Source organism: Chenopodium quinoa, unplaced genomic scaffold, assembly GCF_001683475.1.
Source record: "Chenopodium quinoa cultivar QQ74 unplaced genomic scaffold, ASM168347v1, whole genome shotgun sequence".
Taxonomy (NCBI): domain Eukaryota; kingdom Viridiplantae; phylum Streptophyta; class Magnoliopsida; order Caryophyllales; family Amaranthaceae; genus Chenopodium; species Chenopodium quinoa.
In genome coordinates, this window is record NW_018743448.1 from 1,166,079 (window position 1) to 1,182,218 (window position 16,140).

A 16,140-nucleotide genomic window follows, 5' to 3' on the forward strand; every position below is an offset into this window, starting at 1 on the left:
AAGACGCAATCTCAAGAAGTTGTCAACAATTCAAGATGTAGTTCCCTAGGTCTTGTTTTGTTTCTTTCCTTTTTGTTTTCTATATGATAGACTAAGAGATTCATGCTGTCGAATCTACTTATTATGTACTCTCATTAATTAATGAATAAAAAAAAATTATATTTTCAAGTACGTCTATCTATTACACTACAAAAAAAACCCATTTATCGCAACAGGTTTTTGCAACGACTCAATGTTTGTCGTAGCAAAATATAGCCTTGTCAACGACTAAAATAAATCGTTGCAAATGTTGTTACGAAAAATCAAAATTTCATTTCCCTCCACAAACTTTCAGCGTGGGCAATGAAAATTTAGGGCTAAAAATTTAGTACTAGGATTAGCAGCGGAATTAGTCGTTGCTAAAAAAAAAAAGTAATGTATAGCTATAACAGTAGTCGTTGCGAAAAATAAACCATTGGGTATTGCAGCAACAATAACTGTGGCCAAAAATAACAGTGTGTGTAGCAATAATATCATTAGTCGTCGCAAAACATATATGAAAATTAAAAATGAATCATATACCCGTGCCCATTCCTTATTCCTTCAATTTTCTTGTTCTAAAAACAAAAACCCTACCTCCTTCCCTCTCACAAGTCTCACTGCATTCATACCTAGGTCTATGAAGTATATTCGGCGGTAATTATAGTGAAGGGCTCCGGTGACACATCTTTATCTCGACAATAACTTTAATCTCCGGCGACACTGCTTCACCATTTGAGGTAAGATTTCTGGGTTATAATTGTCGGGTTCGATTTGAAGGGTTTTTAAATTTTTGGGTACGATTTCTAGGTTTATTGAGCAGTTCGATTTCTAGATTTATTGAAGAGTTCACTTTCTGGGTTGATTGAAGAGTTCGGTTTCTGGGTTAATTCAAGGGTACGATTTGAAGAATTTGTAATTGAGATGTAATAGCCCTCCATTGAAAGCGACTTCGTCACGATGAACTCAAAGCGTGCGTATATAACTCTTAACCTCTTTATATTTAATTACAACTTTCATTCTCTTTAATTGTGTTTTTTTATAAATGTATTTTGTCCTTTTTGGTGTTCGTTTATTGATCAAATTGATTACATGTTTACTTCTTGTAAAGCCCAATTGCTTTTGTTCCTAATTTTTTTTACCAATAGAATCATTTATATGGAATCCTTATATATATTTATATGTGTATGACTTCTAGAAGAGTGTTTTTCTTTTTTCTTTTTTCTTTTTTTTTTTTTTTTTTTTTTTTTTTTTTTTTTTTATGCTTTTGTCTGAAAGTTGGTGATTTTAAACATGATATGAAGTTTCTATTCTACTTTGTATGCTTCTAACAAACAATTAGAAAATAAAATGGTGAATTTGGTTGTTTAATTTGTTGCTAGGCTAATATCTAGTTAGCAACTGTCAAGTCAAAGTTAGTTGTTTGTTTAATTGAAAGTGTAGAATACCTTTTAAGTCTGCCTTTAGGTTGCTTATTACAAATTATCTAGGTAACATTTCCATTTGTAAAGCCTGCATCTTTATACTAGAATTTGCCTTTTATTTTATGATAGATTGAGAGTGTTATATATATATATGTGAGTTGGTATTGACGAATCTACTTACCTAATATGTCATTAGTTCTACCCATATTGCGCACTTAAATTCTAAAACTTATATGGTTGCAAGAAATGCTACTAGCTTAGGGATAAACTAACTCTATAATTATACTCATACAATCATATATGTTAACTGAATTTGAAGCCTATGAGGTATAATATATGATTTGATGTATAATATATGTAGTTATGTTCTTATCATATTAATCTCTTATTAATATTGCATTAGCTTATGTCATTGAAGATTTGTTTTTGGTAATCAAATATGGTTGCTATTCCATATGCATGATTAATGAAAGTATATGTCAGATGATATAACTTTAGCTAGTCATACATGACTTATGATTCTATACATAGGCCTTTTTCACTCCTTTCTCATGTAATTTTACAAAGTGTTGATGAAGATAAATGATGAGTTTGATGATGATCAATATGTTACAAGATGCTTGTGGCATGAGTAGAATGAATTTAGAGGAAGAGGCGATGCGTGTTTTCATAGTTTTATCATGTTATGCTTTTGGTATTGTTTTTACACAAGCTTTATCGATTATGGGCCAAGTAGTTTAGTATTCTCTGTTTTGTGCAATAAATATGTACCTGTTTTTGTTTTAATAAACATTCAGCCTTATGTGCTGCTGGAGCTGCCGGAGCTCTGCTTTTGCTAGTGGATAATGGTGGAGCTGCTGCTTTTGCTTTATTGACTATGCTTTTGCTCTGTTGGAGCTTGTAAAAAGGAATGAAGGTCTGTTCTGCTTCTGTATTTTACTGCCATAAATAAATAAATGTATAGTGCACCAGTTTTATGCAAGGAGTGATAAACTGATAGCTGGCTGTTTGTACCTTTCTCTCTCTCTCTCGTTTTGAAGGGTATAGTTGCATACATCTAGTCATCCTTGAACCTGGTTTGATGGGAAATTACCCAAATTATTATTGCTTTTGAGCTTATAATATGGATCAAGCATAAATTTATTTGTTTTTTTCTGGTTCATTGGAATGTAACTTTTATCATGCGCTTGTTCCTTTGCTTTTTTTTTTTGTTATGAAATTATTTGAACTTATTAGAGTATCTTTTTATTCTCAGGGAACTGTACAGTAACAATATCAGTGGGCCAACACCTAGTGACAAATTTGGTCAGTTTGGATCTTTATTTGAACAGTTTCAGCAGTCTAATTCCGGAGTCTTTAGGCAGGCTACCAAAGTTGTGCTTTCTGTATGTATACTAATCCCTTGCTTGACTCTAATTTATCCTAGAGAAATACACCTTATTTGCCTTTAACATTTGCATTGAAATGTATCTGTGTTGAATGTATGCATGGCCTTATGTGGTCCTATGCTATCTTTCCGCTAGTAGTTATAGGGAATGCCATTTGATATGGCTTTCACGGCTGCTCTTGGATAATTTATTATGTCTAGCTATGGAATATTGACTTAGTGTAGAAAAAGGGGTTCTCGTACTGCTTGCCAATGACTTCTTTATATGTTTTGAGTGTGTATTGACATGAAAATTAAGGGAAAAAGCTCAAAAGTTACAGTTCAAATTTGTAATGAAAGAATGTGAAAAGAAATATAGGTAACATCGATACATTAACTTGGTATTTGGTGTTAAGATAGGGAATAATAATTTGTTAATGATGCGTTACCAATTAATCATAAGCTTGTATTTGATGTGAAATGGTTGTTATTGATAGCCATGATAGGAATTATTAGCTTGTACTCAATGGAAAATGGTTTAGAATTAATTTTATTTTAATGTACAAGTTTGATGTTGATACCCTATTGGTGGGGATTGCCCATTTTACAAAGGAAACTCTGCTAAAAAATGTCATAAAAAATTTAGCTTCTTTGGGTGGCAGTTTGTTATTAAAATTACTCTTATCCAAGTTACAATTAAGGTTGTTTGTGTTTTATACTCAGGGGCCGTTTGGTTGGGGGTATTCATCAAAGGGAATGGGAATCAATTGTCCTGATTCCCTTTGTTGTTATTTGTTTGGCATTTTTTCCCATTCCCTTTACCCTCTCCATTACCCCAAATCCTTCCAACTTCATTCCCCACCCCCCCCCAAGGTTTTTCCATTCCCTTTCCTTAACCACCACAACACCACCATATCCAAACCAGCCACCACCATCCTACCCTATCCCCACCACCCAGCCACCATCGCCGCACCTCCACCATCCCTCGCCGGAGCTCCCCCGTCCCTCGCCGGAGATCCCCTCCCCCAAAAACTCCCCCACTCCCGCAAAAACCTTAAAAACTCACCCCTTTCCCCGTAAAACAGCCGGTCGGCTCTCCTCCCACCCTCGAAACCAGCGGCTGGGTTTACACGGGGTTTCGAGGGTGGTGGGAGAGCCGGCCGACGGTTTTACGGGGAGAGGGAATTGTTTCTAGGGTTTTGTGGGGTTGGGGGAGGTTTTTCAGGGGAGAGCCGTGTGGGTACATGGAGCGGCGACGAGGGGCGGGGGAGGTGCAGCGAAGGGTGGCGAGTGGTGGGGGAGGTGCGTCGAGTGGTGGGGTGGCTGGAAATGGTGGGAAGTGAAGCAATTAGGTAGTTATGTGGTGGTTGGATTGGTGGCAGTGTTTCCCTTTGTTTTTAAAACAAACAACATAAAAAATTTAAGGTAATTTCATTTCATTCCCTTTGTTCATTCCATTCCGTTTATTGCTTGTGTTTTTTTATAAATTTATTTTCAGGCAATAATGCAACATCATGGTCATTCATTTGGAGGTATGACGAATGGATTTATTGCAAGCTAAGTTCACAAAGTACATGCAATTGTAATATTTTGAAGCTTGAAGATGGGGAAAACTTAGAATATATTGCTCAAATATATAGTATAGTGAAATATTTTGTATATTAAGGAATTAAAGAGTCCTTATTTTTTAGTTATTATGACATGATAAATATTCAAACATACGATGTATTTGACAGGCTTTAAAAAGCAAGCTTATATTAATATATAATTTATATTATTACCAATTGAGTATAGTTTTTATATAGTTTTTATATAATTTTTTAGTTTTCATTTTTGATACTTGTTACAAAAATAATATTAATAAAACAAATTTTTAATGCAAAAAAAATTATTTTTGGCTACAACATGTGCTGTTGTAAAAAAAAAGTTCAAAACATATCGCAACCAAATTGTCGTTGTAATTGACAAACTTCTAGCTAAAATTCTGGTGTTGCTATACATATAACCATTAATAGTAACAGATTTGTCATAGCAAAGCATACATTTTAGCTACACTGGTAGTTGTTGCCATACATTATAGCTATTTTTCGCAGTAACTTTTGTTGTTGCAAAAAAAGGGATTAAACCTTACAAATATGGTATGTTTTACAACGACATAATTAGCAACAACAAAAGTCGTCGCTAAAAGAGAAATATTTCTCTTTTCAATCACTTTGCTAGTATTAGCTCGAATTAAATGAAATACACATAAAACCAGACAATAAAAAAAAAAAAAAAAAAAAAAAAGGCATACGTGCTCGACACTTTAAGAATCTTGACTAGCTTTGGCTTACAAGATTTATCAAATGAAAAGAGGCCCATCTTTTGGCCCACTAAGAAAGGATATGATGAATGCACCAACACAGGAGGCAACTTGAAACTCTACGAAAATGATCTCATGTCTTTAACCTTAGAACAAATCCATCTTTTTGGCAGACCTTTTGAGCCTCGTCAATTGAGCCTTCCTTATTCAACCTACATTATTCCAAACCTTGGGATGGGAATGGTGCAAAGAGATACAAATGAAAAATTGGGGGAGCGAAACATAAGAGTGGAACACAAAGTTGGACCAAACCTAAGAAGGAAAGATCCAATGCAAAAGCAAAAAAAAAATCGTTCTATACCCAAAACCAAACTTGTCAAGAAAAAGAAAGAAGAAGAAAAAAAAAGAGGACAAGGAAGAAGGCACCTAATGTAGGAGTTGTTAAATGAACTAGAAAGCTTTTAATTTGAGAAGCACCAAAAGTAAGGGACTAAGGGAATATACTTGAGTCTGTCCATTCTTCATAACCCCAAGCCTAGCCACGTTACAATCTTGGAAAGGCCCTCCTTGAGGTAGACCATAACCATGTATCATGAAAGTCATCATTCTACAGAATTATGGCCCACCTTAGGCCTTTGCACATATGGATCTACTATTGAGTAGTTATGCTCATACATAAAGTGCATAAAGTGTTGAGCAATGATTATAAAATCGAAAAAAAAATAAAGAATTGGATGATTTGATAGCCATTGGCTTGATTACATCATTTTTGTAGAGCAATTGAATCAAATTTATTCGATGTTTTTCATATCTTTTTCCAAGAAAATTAAGATGAATATCACTTTCAAAACAATCATCTTATTTTCTTTTAATAATAGGGCTATTTATTACCAAGGTGATTCAAGTTCTATATACGTTGCCTAGAAAAAAGACGAGTGAATACAATTAATTGATTTGATATATTGACAGCCTCGGCATTAACTTTAGATGTCTCTTACACTTCTTAAGCATTAGTCATCTCATTTAGAGCAATTTATATGGCCGCCCGCGTGGGATATATTCATCCTCTCTAAGCAAAGAACATTGATTGAACATGATCGCTACATGAAAAAACGATCGTTATCACTATTACACGTATACCTCACTGCCAAGTCATCACGATGATTCAACTATTAAGTCAATAATCCTTACTTTTCGAAAACATGTCTAATTCTCTTTCTTTATTCTTCTATGGGAAAGTTGGATTCCCCTTCCTTTTTTATGCAAATCCGTCTTTTTTGTTCATTTACTTTTTAGGGGTACGTCGGGATGATCCCTCCCATTTGGCAATTAAAATACCCCAAAGATCGTATGATCTTTCACTCTTTGCCTCAAACTGGGGGCTTACAAAGCCAGGACATCCTCATTTCTCTCTATTTACAGATTTGAACGCGCTAATTATGTTACAAAATCAATATAATTTAAAGCTTATTACGAACCATCTTAATAATAAATTTAAATGACAAAGGGAAGAATACTACATCCTATTATTTGACCAAGATAATTATGTTACTTGATCAAACAGTAATTCATGATAAACATATGCAAAATTCCACAAATTGAAAATACAAATCCTGGAGCTTCAAATATGAGAAACATCTCCTAGCATATGTATACATGAATTACAAAAGCCACCTAAGTCTACACTTGGGGGCTACAAAGGTCTCACCTTAACTTTCGTTTTGAATTAAGACCATATTTTGGAAAGTGATTCGAATGATTTTAAAAATTATTCTAACACTCCGTCAAACCTAAGTTTGATAAATATTCATTTTCAAACCATGGTGCCTACTTAATTGGAAGAACTTCACTTTTAATTAGCAAAATATGACAATGATGACAAACATTAAAAAAGGGAGAGATAACAAGATTAGATATACAAGAGTTTTCTCACATTTCCATATCTTTTTTGAAATAAGTTGCAAATTACAACTTACCTTCATCAATTTTGAACAAAAAAGTCACACTCAATTACGAGCTAGTCTTTTCTTTCTAGTTTGGGTCCAGTTTCGAAAATGACATGTTTATGTATTTTGCGTACTAGAAATAGTAGCTTCACTTTATTTTCAAAACAAACTTTCATTAAATTTATTGGACCCTCTCCAAATTTTGAATTCTATTTCGAAATGACGTGTTTTCCACTCTCTCATAAATTAAAATAGTCTTCAAAATTCCCTATCTAAATTTTGTTTCATTTTCTCAAAATAAACGACTTTTCAGATTTTCCATAACCTTTTGGGACAATACGTGTAATTTATATTTTCAAAAGGAATGAACTAAGATTCGACTTCTTCTTAACTCGAACTTGTTCTCGCCTAATCACCGTGTGAATATTGGCTTAGGGATGGTTAACGAACCACCTAAAAGATTAAAATCAAAGATTGATAAGAACAAAGAAAACATATATTTGAGACATTGTTCTAAGTCAACTTTAAGAATAATCTTACCTCAATGATCTCTACAACGTTTGAACATTAGGTAAAGTCTACTAAACCTTAACAACAATTGTTTTTGGTTTGTAAACAAGCAAAGAACTAACTTGCTTTCTTAAACATGACTTTAGCTAAAACTGCGTAAGTCATGTTACAATCCTAAATGTCCTCAAGACACAAACATGGGATACATAGGCCTATTTCAACATTATGATTAAATATATAGCCTAAAAAATAGCAAGTTTTTGGAATTACCCCAATTTTAAGGCTCCAACACTTGAGAAATAGCAAAAATGCGCATAACCCAGCACATGGGGGCTCCAATGTCCACAATAAACAAAATGAGATATTCATGGCATTCGAGCTACTTTCGAGAATCGCCCAAACTATAAATAGTCTACGCAGATTTCGAGCCTCACAATTTTCAAAAGCGTCACAATGATTCAATAATCATTATGTTCGTTTGAAAACTAAGTTTGCAACCGAACTTGGCCATGGAACAAACTATAAACATATCACATATTTAAGCTATTTCAAGTTCAACCTCAATAACTAATCTTAGTGCATAATTGTTGTTTCAATACTTCAATTAATATGACTAGTATAGAGCCAAAGAAACAAAATCATGAGTATCAAAATAGAATTCAAACGCATATAACATGCCTGCTCATACGAAATTTTAATACTCAATCGTTCATCATGAAAATTGTATCAAGACACTTTATGAACATAAGACAAACAATTTTATGAGTTAAAATGTAAACAAAAGACTCCTAAGTTCAAAATTAAAGGGTCTTCATTTTAAATTCTCTACTGTTGCACGAATGGAAAAGAATTGAAAACATTGGAATTTCACAAAGAGGATAATATCTACTTTCTCGAGCTTCAATCAGTAACAAATTTGAGCTCAAAAGAAAGAATTCGAAAGTAGCGAGAATAGAGGAAAAAGTTGAACAAGATTTCATTTTCCCTCTTACTTGTTCTAACGAACGACCAATATTAATAGACTTAGCAAATTTCCTTTGTAAAAACTATGAATGGTCGAAAACGATTTAAACACACTCGTTTAATCGTTTCAAAGATCCTAATTGTTATCATAATAAGACAAAACCCAGGATTTCTAGACCCATTTCGAGCAACATGAAAGGGTCGAATTCTTAAAAACAAACAAGTTATCGAAGCCACCCAATATTGGGGGCTATGACACTCGAAAATATAAAATGGGGGATTGAAAGCCCAAAATATAACCAAATTACACCAGTTCGATGACGTCTTGAAGAATTTCCTAAACTAACTAGTTTTATGCAAATCTTGAAATCATAGTTTTATAAGTGAATACTAATAACTATCGATTATTGTTATCATTGATAAAACCAATTTTGCAACTTACGCATGGCAGATATAAACATGAGCCGTAAGATCAATTTCATGCCATTATCAAAGTTCAAAATTTCGATCCCAATTTTAGTGCATAATTGTCGTTCTAACACTTCAATTTACATTAAAATTGACAAATATAGTCCATGAGAGCAAAGAGAAAAAAAAAGAAAAAAAAAAGTTCAAGTACAAATTTGGAAATCAAATGAAGGAAAAAACATATATGCTTGTGTTTGCTCATACATGACTCAATACTTGACCACTTCACATGAAATTTGTTGCAATATATTCCTTAAACATGTCACAACAACATAGAACAAACAAATTCATGAAAACAAGTCGAATTGAATACCCCAAATTTCAAAAATTAGGGGTCTTCTTTTGATTTTCTTCATTTTGTTAACCAAATTCAAAGTTTGGTACAATAAACAAGGAGCAAGATTTACAATAAACAAAGTTTGGTACAATCTAGAGAAAGAGATCGAAAATAGCGAATGACGAAGAAGAGCACAAGCCGCAGATCGTGTTTCTTCCAGAATTGTTCGTTGTTTAAGTTCTGCGCGCAACTCACAAAGTTGCGCGAGACAACAATATTGCACGTGAAACCCCAGTGCAACCCTCAAAGTTGCGCGCGGATATTGGTCAGTCAAAATGACCATTTTCCCGGTTTTTGTTTTGTCTTCCAAACCAAACGTTTTAGCTCGTTGAATTCACGCCTCGACAGGCTTTCTCGCGAAGTTTTTAAAACCTTCAAAAACCTTTTAATTCTTTGCATCCACTAGTTTATTTTCTTCTTTGATATTTTTTTACATCATCCTGCATGCACACCGTGCTTTGTGCCTGCCCCAAGCATACGTTTTGGATGTTTTTCGGAAAAAACGTCTATAAAATATCCCGTAGTGGTGCTTTACGTAAAAGCTCCCATAGACAGTTTGGCATTTTCCTGTACTGCCCTTTTAGAAATGTCACGTTTTTCGTATTTTTGGCGTCCATCACAAAAATATCGCGTATCGTACAGTGTAAAATTGTACGGCGTATGTGCTGCGTAAAATTGCACTAGCACAGGATCTGCCTCCCGTCAAAAACAGTAGAACTTCTGTTTCTGTTAAAGGCGTTAACTTAAACGAGTCGACAGGCGTGCCGAACCATCGGGGATAGATGCCCCCCTGTTGGAAGGAAATATGGTTAGCTAGAAAGCTGTCTAGCTTTACCGGACAGTTAGGGTGTCCGTCCAGCTCCTGTATAAAAAGCGGCCCCTACAAAAGCCGCACCCATTTAAACACGTGCCCCTAGTCCTGAGACGCGTGTTGTTCATCTTGTGGACAAAACTTCTGAGAGAGTCGCTGATTTTCTTCTCTCTCACTGGATTTGGATATGTGCCTCCAGTCCTGAGACATGTATTTCCATCTTGTGGACATTAAGTATCTGTTTTGGCAGCATATGTCAATCTTTTATTCATGTGTTAGGCTACGAATGCCGAAGCACCCCCCCCCCCTTTTATCATCTTTACTTTGTTAAAATTATGGACTAGAGTTTCAATGACAAATCGAGGGACTTTAGACCGCCGATGACATATTGAGAGGGTATCATCCCCTTTTCATCTTTCGGAGTGGCCTTCGTCCGACACATATATCATCATCTGATGATATGTGGAGACCACTCCCTGGATTTGGTGAATTATAGGTCTCCCCATGATCACATTGTAGACAGATGGAACGTCCATGACCAGGAATTCAGCCATAACGTTCCTAGCTGCTTGGTCTTTGCCGATGGTGATGGGGAGAGTGATCTTCCCATCTGGGTACGTTGCAGAACCGTTGAATCCGGTAACCGGGTAAGGTACCGGACTAAGGTCCTTAGTTTGCAACTTCAAGCGGTCGTATGCATCCCGAAATAGGATGCTCGCCGCACTACCACCGTCCACGAGGGTTTGCCAGACGTTGTGGTTTACAATCCCCAAGATGATCACTAACGGGTCGTCATTAGGGTATGCTACCCCCGGCAGTCTTTGGTTATGAACGTAATGTTCAGAACTGAAGATTTGGGACCTCGGATGGAGGCGTGATTGACTTGATGGGTTAGACCTCTCATGTGGCGTTTGCGAGCGTTGCGGGAGCTCGTCCCCCCGTAGATGACAAGGATGTCAGGATTCTCCTTGTCCTACGGCTTGTCCTTCTTCCAGTTGAAATCTATCTGCTGTCGAGAGTCTTGCTCGGCTTTCTTCTCCTCGCGATGGTCTGCAAGGTTTTTTTCAGATATACCTTTCGGACTAGATCCTCGATCTGATGCTTCAGCTGGATACATTCTTCGGTGTTGTGTCCATGGGCATCATGGAATTCACACCACTTGTCTTTGTTTTTGCTTTGGTGCCACGATGGTGGCGCCCGCGGCTTCTTCCACTTCTCGTCATTCTTCGTTATGCTATAGATTTTAGCACGAGGAAGAGCGAGAGGGGTGTAGGATTCGTATTTCCCTACGAATGAGGTTTTGTCTTTCTTCGGTTCAGCAGCCGAGGAAGGTTCTGAGGCTTTCACCTTCCCTTTCTTTTGGCTCTAGCCTTCGGACAGATGTCCTTTTGCCTTACCAATCCCAGTTTGCGGTTGGGACTTGGTTTTATTCCATTCCTCGGCCCGGATGTATTTGTCCGAAGCATCAAGGGCTTCCTCCAAGGTATGCGAGGTATGCATGACCATGAAGTCGAGGAAATTTCCGGCTTGCAGCCCGTTCCGTAATGCGAAAATAGCCAGCCCTTGGTCCAGACTTGTGATCGTGGAGGACTCGTTGCTGAAGCGGGTCAGATAGTCTCAGAGGCTCTCGTCCTCCCTTTGCTGCAAGCCCATAAGCTCTGTAGTGGTTATCTCTCGGCAGTTTTCCATAGAGAATTTTTTCTTGAACTTGTTAGAGAGGTCCTTCCAACCGGTTATCGAGCCTTCCTTCAACCCTTTGGTGATCCACGCTTGCGCGACACCTTTTAGGGTAGTTGGGAAATATTTACACCAGGTCACTTCGGACCTGGGGTTCAGATACATGTGCCCCTCGTAGGAGGCAATGTGGTCCTTCGGATCCGAAGTCCCATCGTACGTGATGTGTGCCGGGATTTTCACTGTTGGCACTCTTTCTTCCAGGATCCACTTTTGGAATGGGGAACTAGAAGGTACCATCACAGCTTTCCCCTTGGTCTCAGCCGTTGGGACCTCGCTTCCTCCCTTGTGAGAGGTGGAAGTGGTTTTTGTCCTCAACTGGGACCGTGAAGGGTAGGGTTGATTTCCGTCAGGGTAGGTGAGGCGGTTGTGAAAGTTTCGGCGAGTAGTTTCTTGCTGCATGGAAGCGGTGTTGCTGCTTTTGAAGCTATGAGGTTCAGACTCCTCAAAGAACTAGGGATTTCTTTTTCCCAGCTCAGTTCTCCAAGTGTCTTCCTCCCAGTGCTCCCAAAGCTCTTTGTGGGATGGATCTCGTCCTCCATCTTCTTGTCCTACTCTCCTTCTCAAATTTCTCGGCTACTCTATTGTGTCAGTGTGCACCGAGGAGACAGGAGGTGGGAATTGTTGGTTTGCATGGGCCTTCATAATGTCCATGAAGACCGCAAGGGCCTTTGCCACCTCTTCCGAAGTGGGATCCGTCTAGGGTGTCCCCCTCGGGTGAGATTGTGAATGGCGGCTAGGAGTTGGACTCTTAGCATTTTACTAACTCGGCCGACGAGAACTCAACGGTTGACCAGTGTTGTGAGATGGTCTCTCCAGTGTGGCTCTTTCAGATGAAGCAGCCTCCGAAGATGAAGATGAAGAAGGACCCTTCTTCGAGGAAGAAGGATTAGTTTTCTTCACGCTCTTAGTCATGTTGCTAAGATGATTGATTTTTAGCTTGTTTTGATTGTCCTCCCCACAAACGGCGCCAAATTGTTTCGGATGAAAACAATGGGTCCTTCGGACGGACCTCTCTTGTGGGATGAAGATTGGACTCGGCCCAAGTGATGACTAGGAAGAGGGTTTATTGCACAGCAAGCACACGTAAACTGGCCTCGGGGGTGGTGCCGAGGAAGGCCCCTCCGATGCCAAAGTTAGTACGGTGCTTTTTGAGAGAGAAAGCTATGCAAGAGTATTAATTGCTTAAGGCTTAATGTGAATGAATTGGGAGAGAGAGGAGTGAAGGCTTTTATACCTTAATCAAATAGCTTTAATGGGCCTCTAAGCCAAGTGGACTTGCCACGCTGGCTGGGCCTTGGTTGACTTACTTGGCATGCTTGTAGGGGGTTGAACCTTCTTTGGGCTTTTAATTGAATCATTTGTGGGCTGGCCCAATTAAAGTGAATTGGACCCAAACAATGACCATGTAGGGATTCAAGAGCCTTGGGCTATAAGAATCAATATGAATCGTTAGAGAGTGAGCCATTTAAAGAAATAGCTGAAGGTGGGAGGCATGGAACTAGTGCCACATCCAATCCACCATTAATTGTATTGTTGTACAATGTACTATGTACTCTATAGTATTATATATTTATATGAGTTAGAATGTACTCGTACTAATGTACAAGATATAACATTTGTAATGAAAGCTAATCTTATATGGTTATTGGAAAATTGAGTTATGGAATGTAGTAAGCTATTGGGGTTTTTTTTTTTAAAAAAAAATAAAAATAAAAAGTGGTGTATAGAATTTGGGATTTAAGTTTGAGGGAATCCCAATTTCTCATACTCCCCCGTTTCATATTAAATGCAATATTAGTGGGGGAGAGAAATTATAAAATAATGGTGGGTTTTTGCCAAAAATAGTAGTGTTTCAATTATTATGAAACGGTCAAAATGAAAAAAGTTGCATTTAATATGAAACGGGGGGAGTATTGATAAACACAATTGTATTTCAAAATGGCACTCTGGTAAATATAAACAAATTTTTAAATATTTTATATTTTTTGTTCTTTTTCGCTTCTCATTTTTTGTCTTCCTTCACGGCTTTACCTCTGTACTCCATTGAACATTTGTGAACTATTATACTCAAAATGGAGGAGAAGAGAAGGCCCTTAAGATTAATTTACAATATTAACCCAATTTAAATACTCAAAATGATACAATTACCCCTTTGAGATACTTGTCATATTTATCAATATGAGAAATATGAATTTAAGTTTTTTCAGAGTTATTTCATAGTTAAAAGTTGATAAAGCTAAGTCCTAGATTATTAGTTTGTTATGTACTACTCCGTACATACATTTTTAAAAAAAATTGGGCTCCAATACATTAATAATTGATACAGAATAGGCCCACTAACAACAAGGTCTAATGTAAAAATAGGCTTTGCTTAAGGTCAAATGACATACAGACAAATAACCATAAGGGTGTTTGATATTCTACCAAACACAGTATAATTAGTGCATGTTTGGAGGTAAAATTTGTCATGAAATACTTCTACTTAGTCTAATTACTGTGTTCATATGATGTAGTTTGTGCTTGCTTCATTGAGTTTTGATCGATAAGGTAGAGTTTAATTTTGGGAAAAGAATTCTCTGACCTTAGTGTATACAGTTATATATTGGGATTTTCTAATATATGCCTATGTTTTCAATACGTATTGGACATGCAAATTGATGCAATACACCTGGTAAACGCGTGTTTAGTAGTCTACTCAACAATACCAGAAAATGAAGAGTATTTTCAAACAAGAGTTACAAAACCCGGTAGTTGATCTACGGAACGAATAACATGGAATGAAAAGCTAAGCTACATCTACGTGACCATTTTCATTAAAGGGATGGTATTTAAAGTTCCCAGCATACATGACAAAAAAGCATAGCTCACAGCTACTTAAGTAAGCCGCACCTACCATTGATCTTGGTCAGAAATAATGGTTTTTTTAGACAAATAAAATATCCCTAAATCGTGATTGAATGAGATCATGCATAGTATATATATTAAGGAATGGAGACCCAATAATTATGATCTACTACATATTCTTAGATCCTTAATACTATTGCATTACCATAAAATAAAACCAAGTGTATCTAATAATAATATTAGTTCTAAGATGTGAGACAATAATCTTAAAGAATGTTATTTAAATGTTAATGGTCCTCACATTATTATTATTAATCAATAATTCAAACATATAAACATGTTTTATGTCAAAAAACATGGATGAATGTGATTGTCAAGTGATGCCTCAAATTAGTATGGCATTGTAGTGGGTAGGGGTGAGCAAAAAATCAGGGTAGCTTAAATCGGAACCTAAACCTGTTAGGAACCGCAGGTTCCGGAATCGAAATCTGTACAAGAGGTTCCGGTTTCGGGTAGTAAAATGGAGAACCTGGTTCCGATTCCGGTTCTCAATTTTTTGGAACTAGAACCTGTGGGGTACCTTGTAACCTGTTAAATGTATCACTTAATTTTAAATTATACACCAATTTTAACTTATTTTTTAAATAATAAATATTAAAATCACAATTATAAATATACGTATTAAATTTGTTAGATAACTACTATTAGTTTGTTTATTTTTCAAGTTATAAACCTTATAAATTAGTGACCAATCAGTTTTTTTATTAAAAAAATCTGCATAAAGTTAGTAAGTATATTACAAGACATGGTACTTTGAGGTTCCGGTTCCGATTCCCATTTTGAGGAACCTGTTGCAACAGGTTCCAGTTTCGATTTCAAGAATTTTTATAAGATACCCTGTTATGATCACCCCTAATAGTGGGCCAAGTGGGACCAATGAATATACATACGTGCGTGGCTGCTCTTAAATCAAATACATGTATGATTTTCCTATATTATATTATCAAGTATGATGTATAACAAGTTGGTTTCGTGGTGTAGTTGGTTATCACGTCAGTCTAACACACTAAGAGTATGTTTGGATAGATTTGGGGGGAGGAAAAGAGAGGGAGGGAGGAGAAGGGTATAGAGAATTGGAGAAGAATTGTTGTATTTTCATTAAAGACAAACCAAACTTATATACAATTACAACCCTAAGTAATACGGTTACAATAAAAGCAATAGAAGATATACAACCTAACATTAAGGAGAGAATTAAGGGAAGATAATTGAGAATATTATTTACATGTAAATTACTAGAATCAAGAAGAGTATTAAGGGGAATATTGAGTATAATGTGCAAGTATCATCAGTGATTAAATCAAGGATCAAATCAAGGATTGACCTTGACTTGATTATTCCTTATTATGCCCCC

The 16,140-nt window shown here is 36.5% G+C and overlaps 1 long non-coding RNA gene across 2 annotated transcripts; it reads left to right on the forward strand.

The window, feature by feature from the left end:
• Positions 1 to 420: 420 nt before the first annotated feature.
• LOC110739252 lies at positions 421 to 4,588 on the forward strand. Of its 2 annotated transcripts, none has more exons than XR_002514762.1 (5): positions 421 to 758; positions 854 to 991; positions 2,240 to 2,358; positions 2,698 to 2,827; positions 4,307 to 4,588. It is a non-coding gene; the product is annotated as an uncharacterized LOC110739252 (long non-coding RNA). The 2 variants fall into 2 exon arrangements; XR_002514761.1 differs by having other exon boundaries at positions 422 to 758; positions 829 to 991.
• Positions 4,589 to 16,140: the final 11,552 nt, after the last annotated feature.